Consider the following 6,000-nt stretch of genomic DNA (forward strand, 5'->3'; position numbering starts at 1 on the left):
CCGTTAGTCTTCTTTAACATATTTAAATTCCTTTAGAAACTTCCTTTATCTCTTCCACCCCCCAAGATATATGTTAGCAATCATCCTCCAAGCATATGGCCCACTGATGAACATCTGAAGGGTCTCATGACTGAACAGTAGTAAATGACCTTTTCATTACAACAGCTAGCCCCCCCTCAGGATCCTGGAAACCTCGTTTCCAAAATACCGTGGAGGCTTGTGCTGTCCTTAACCTCCTGTCAACTTGTCACAACCTCAGCAAAAGTTCTTCTGCCTGAAATGCCAATAGAGTATTACCCCCACCTTAAAAGACCACCAGAGACGTGAGTCAAAGCCAATCAGCAAGGGTCGTTTATTGCAGGTTCGAACCTGGATTTGCCAGTCACCGCCCTGGGACTCTAACCCAGGAATACAGAAAGGACAAGACACACAGCCAGGACATAAGAACAAAGTATACGAAAAACAGAGACAAAAGACAAAGCCGGCTTTCTTACCGATCGGTTGCAGCGACCCGTTGACCAGTTGTCTGGTGGGCTTGAAGGGGAGATCTCGGTGGAACCTCCAAATGAAATGCCAATAGAGTATCATCCCCACCTTAAAAGACCACCAGAGACGTGAGTCAAAGCCAATCAGCAAGGGTCGTTTATTGCAGGTTCAAACCTGGACCTCTGCGCCACTTGTTGCCAATAACGCCGAGAGGTCCAGAGCTGGGTTGGTACAGGGTTTTTATAGACAGGTACAAACAAGTTTAGGGTGGGGCTGAGCTGATTGATAGTTTGAACAGGCATACTTGGCGTCAGTGAATTGGGTCAGGGGACCCGCCTGCGGAAAGCAGACAAAGCAATCTTACAGAAGCAGAACTGGCCGGTTAGCCCACGCATGCGAAAAAAGCACTATCAGGATATTGAAGGCCTGGTTACTATCAAGTAAAGACAATTGGGAGTCTCCTGGTGGAATGTTACATTCCTGCTATCAAGCATCCTTGTTAATGAGATTTAGGTTTAGAAGAAATTTAACTTTATTTACTTTTCCTTCTACCTCCTCCTCCTTCGGTTTTTCATGGAGGGGAGGGTGACATTAGGGCTATTGATAAGGTAACTTCCTTGTTGCAAATCTCAAGCACATTTGCAAACCAAGGGAGACTCCTACCTTGCAGGACTGTGATCTCTGCAAGTTAACTATTTATCGTTTTATGGCAGTCAGGGGTGCCTGAGGAATGCTACACATATGGAGGGGAGCTGGTGAAGGGGGGTGCAAGGCGCCAGCTTTTGCTTTGTCTTCAGCCAGCCTCCTGCTCCTTCACTGCCCACCGGTCCTGTGTGCTTTAAAAAAAGCACCATTTGCACCCAAGACATTGCAAGAATTCTTTTTTGACTGTTTGCTCTGAACCCTAACATTTCCTACATCAGCAATTACATTTTAAATGGAAAGACACAGAAAGATTAAAAAGAAAAATGATAGATTAACACATGCCATGCAAAAATAGTGATATTAGTCATTATTAATATCAGATATCAGATATCAGAGAAAGTAGAACTCAAAGCCACTAAATTCCAAGAGTTTATTAAGCCATTCCCTAATGACCAATGAATCATTTCATTAAATAAATTCTGAATATTTGTTTACTTAATAATAGAACTTCAAATCTGTGAAGCTGATACAATATATATCAACAAGAAATAAACTAAATTAAGGGTATTGAATACCATTTAATCAATATATTAGATAATACAATGTCCAGTATATTCAGGATGCTTTGACATCCACACTGAAAAAATAAAAATCCTGATCCTTGCTATACACAGAAAATTTCCATTTATATATTATTATACATTATATAAAAAATATATCTTTATACAATATATATCATACATTACATAAACCTATTTAAAAAATTCAAAATTTTAAAACACCTTGAAGAACTTACAGGAGAATATGTACATAATGTTGGTCTAAGAAACTTAGACTAGAACTTAGAACTCTAAAACTTCCAATCAAAGAGTTCAAGACTAACATTGAATCTTGGAACACCAAAAACTAATAACATACTGTATGGTAACTAACATAACAAAATAAAAAATATTAAAAAATTAAATTAAATAAACAAAAAACCACAAAGAGTTCAAGACTAATCTATTACATTCAAAATGAAAAACTTGTTTGTATATAAAGAAAGCAACTTTTTTTTTACAAAAGTTAATTAACAAGCCTGGTATTTAGAAAGGATATTTGTGATGCATATAATGATAAATCAAATCCTGAATATATACAACAGAATTCCTATAGATGTTTTTGTAGAACAAGAAAGCTGAATGCTGACCAACATTTGAAAAAAATGCTTACCTTCACTATTTATCTGGAGAATGCGAATTAGCACAATTTATCATTGATATGCACATTGACAATGTCACTGAAGAATAGCATAAACTGAGAACATCCAGTATTGCTGTAAGGAGTAGTATAGTCTGGAGATGGGTATTTATTTCAGTGCTGATGTAGTTACACCAGTACTACTTCTAGATGATTTTTTGTTTCTGTTTCATCAGTCTACAAAGTGTGCCTTTGTCCTCATGCTTGTTAAAACAAAATCACAAGAGGATTGTTCTGAAGCTATGCCTGTGCACTTAACCAGGGAAGGAAAAGGGATCCACCAACTGAACTGACCTGTTTTTATTAGGAAGTTAGAAAGTGTACAGTGTTACTATAAGGTACTCAGTTTCAGATAATATGCAAGCTAATTCTATTTTTGTACTTAATATATTCAACTTAATCTAGAATTTATATCATTCTTATATAGATCTTATGTCTTCATATTTACATCTAATGCTAACTATTTTGTTACTATAGATATTTATTAAAGTATCTTAAATAATATTTGATACAGGTATTCAGAAAAAGTAATTATTCTCTTTTCAAAAGATTTACTTCTCTGGTCTCACTCTATTTTTTCCCTCATATTTTGAAATATTTCTATCATTTTTACTTTCAAGGCTCTTTTATATTATTTTATTATCTGTGATTCATGAGGTATGTCTAATGTCTTAATTTCATTTAGTTTCAATATTTTTCTCTCTCGCTCTTTTTTTGAGTCTTCATTTTTTCTCTGGTAGACAGAATTATTAGATGGCCTTAATGATCCTCTCCTGGTTTTCACATCCATGCACAATCCCATCGCCTTGAATGTAGGCAGGATCTAGTGACTTGCTTCTAACCAATGGAATACAGAACACAAGATAGAATATCACTTGCATAATTAGATAACAAAGATGGTGACTTCTGTCATGCTAGCACACTCCCTTTCTTGCTAGCTTTGGTGAAGCCAACTGCTATGTTGGAAGAACCCATGTGGTAAAGAAATGAGGAGAACCTCCAGCCACCAACCAGTGCTTAACTGAGGCTCTTGGTTCAACAGCCAGAAATATTGCCCTAAGTCATATGAGTTAATTTTAAAGCAAGTCCTTTCCTAGCTGAGCTTTGAAGTAAGAACACAGCATGTGAGAGTCATATGCTAGTCATATAAGAGTCTTCTGGATCAGAAGACCCAGTTAAACCGTGCCCAAATTTCTGACGCACAGTAATTGCAAGATAAAAATCTGTGTTGTTTGAAACTGCTAAATGTGGGGGTGCTTTATTATGTAACAGTAGATAATGGATACATTTTTATCTTAGAGAGAGTTTTTGCTGATTATAGAAGTCTGAGTTGGCAGTTACCACCACTCTCACCCCATAACTCTAAAGATGTTTTTCCATTGTTTTGATTCTGTAGTTCCCCTAATATCTATGCTATTTTTTTCTTTTTACTTTGAAGGATTTTATTTATTTGGAGCAAAGGGATTATGAAATTCTTAGAAATGGTTTTCTTTTGTTTATCCTGCTCAAAGTCACTGATGTAACTGAATTTACAGATTGATGGCTTCATTCACATTTTTAAAGTTTTTTTTTTCTTTACTGAAGTATAATTGACATAGTGTTACATATCAGATATACAATATAATGACTCAACATTCCTGTACATTACTCAGTGCTCATCACCATAAATGTACTCTTAATCCCCTATTTATCTGCTTCACCCATTCCCCCACCCACCGCTCCTCTGGCAATCACAGCTGTTCTCTGTATGTAAGACTGGGTTTTTATTGTCTCATTTTGCCCCCTTTATTTGTTCCTTTGTTTTGTTTTTTACATTCTAAATATGAGTGAAATCATATGGTATTCAAGTCTCTCTCTCATTTCACTTGTAATTATGCCTTCTAGGTCTATCCAAGTTATTGCAAATGGCAAGATCTCTTTTTTATGGCTGAATAATGTTTGTGTGTGTGTGTGTGTGTGTGTGTGTGTGTGTGTGTGTGTAATGGCACGTCTTCTTTATCCATTCATCTATTAATGGACACTTGCATTGCTTCCATATCTTGACTATTGTATACAGTGCTTCAGTAGCCATCCGGGTGCATATATCTTTTTGATTTAGTTTTTTTTCATTTTCTTTGGGTGAATACCTGAGGAGACATATCTAGAAAAATATTTCTGTGGCCAAAGTCAAAGAAATTACTGCCTGTGTTTTCTTCTAGCTTTGTGATTTCAGATCTCATATTTAGGTCTTTAATCCATTTTGAGTTTATTTTTCTGTATTGTGTAAGAAAGTGGTTCAGTTTCATTCTTTTGCATGTAGTTGTCCTGTTTCCCCAGGACCATTTGTTGAAGAGACTTGTTTCTCCCCATTGTATATTCTAGCTTCCTTTGTCATAAATTAATTGACCAAAGAAGCACAGGTTTAATTCTGGCCTCTTTATTCTGTTTCATTGATTAATGTTTCTATTTTTGCTGACAGTACCATACTGTTCTGATTACTACAGCTTTGCAAGAAATCTTGAGATCTGGGATTGTGATACCTTTGTGATACCTTTGTTCTTCTTTACCAAGATTGCTTTGGCTCTTTGGGATCTTTTGTGGTTCCATAAAATTTTAATAGTATTTGTTGTAGCTTTGTAAAGAATGTTATCAGTATTCTGATAGGGAAAGCATTAAATGTGTAGATTTTGCTGGATACTATGGACAGTTTAATAATATTGGTTCTTTCAATCCATGAGAATGGAGTATCCTCCCATTTGTTTATGTCATCTTCAATTTCTTTCATCAATATTTTATAGTTTTGAGAACATAGTTCTTTCACCTCCTTAAATTTATTGGTAGTATTTTATTCTGTTTCATGTAATTATAAATGGGATTGTTTTCTTAATTTCTCTTTCTGTTAGTTCATTATTACTGTATAGAAATGCAGTGGATTTCTGTATATTAATTTTGTACCCTGTGACTTTGCAGAATCCATTTATCAGTTTTTTGGTGGAGTCTTCAGGGTTTTCTATATATAGTATTATGCCATCCACAAATAGTGAAAGTTTTACTTCTTCCCTACCAATTTGGATACTCTTTCTTTCCTTTTTTTATCTAATTGCTCCAGCTAGAATGTCCTGTACTATGTTGAATAAAAGTGGTGAGAGTAGACATCCCTTGTCTTGTTCCTGATCTTAGAAGAAAAACTTTATCTTTTCACCATTGAAGATGATATTAACTACAGATTTTTCATCGATGGACTTTATTATGTTGAGTATGTTCCCTTTAAACCTACTTTATCAAGAGTTTTTATCATGGACAGATATCATACTTTGTCAAAGTACTTTGTCAAAAAATGTTTTTTCTGCCTCTATTTTTATCCTTTCTCTTACTCATGAGATATATCACATTGGTTGATTTGCAAATATTGAACCACCCTTGCATCCTTGGAAAAAATTCCACTTGATTATGGTGAATGACTTTTTAAATGTATAGTTGGATTTAGTTTGCCAATTTTTGGTTGAGAACTTTTGCATCTATGCTCATCAGACATATTGACTGTAGTTTTCTTTCTTTCTTTCTTCCTTTCTTTTCTTCTTCTTCTTCTTCTTTTTTTTTTCTTTCTTTCTTTCTTTTTCTTTTTTTATTTTTTTGTTAGTATCTTTGCCC

General features: G+C 35.1%; 1 long non-coding RNA gene across 2 annotated transcripts in view; it reads right to left on the bottom strand.

The window, feature by feature from the left end:
* Positions 1-635, bottom strand: part of LOC101684387 — a 49,819-nt gene extending 49,184 nt beyond the window's left edge. For both annotated transcript variants that reach the window (XR_200551.3, XR_001181961.2), the window contains exon 1: positions 495-635. This is a non-coding gene — a long non-coding RNA (uncharacterized LOC101684387). The remainder of the gene's footprint in view (positions 1-494) is intronic.
* Between the last annotated feature and the right edge of the window lie 5,365 nt (positions 636-6,000).

Source organism: Mustela putorius, unplaced genomic scaffold, assembly GCF_011764305.1.
Source record: "Mustela putorius furo isolate JIRA1106 unplaced genomic scaffold, ASM1176430v1.1 tig00003846_pilon_pilon_pilon, whole genome shotgun sequence".
NCBI classification, from domain to species: Eukaryota; Metazoa; Chordata; class Mammalia; order Carnivora; family Mustelidae; genus Mustela; species Mustela putorius.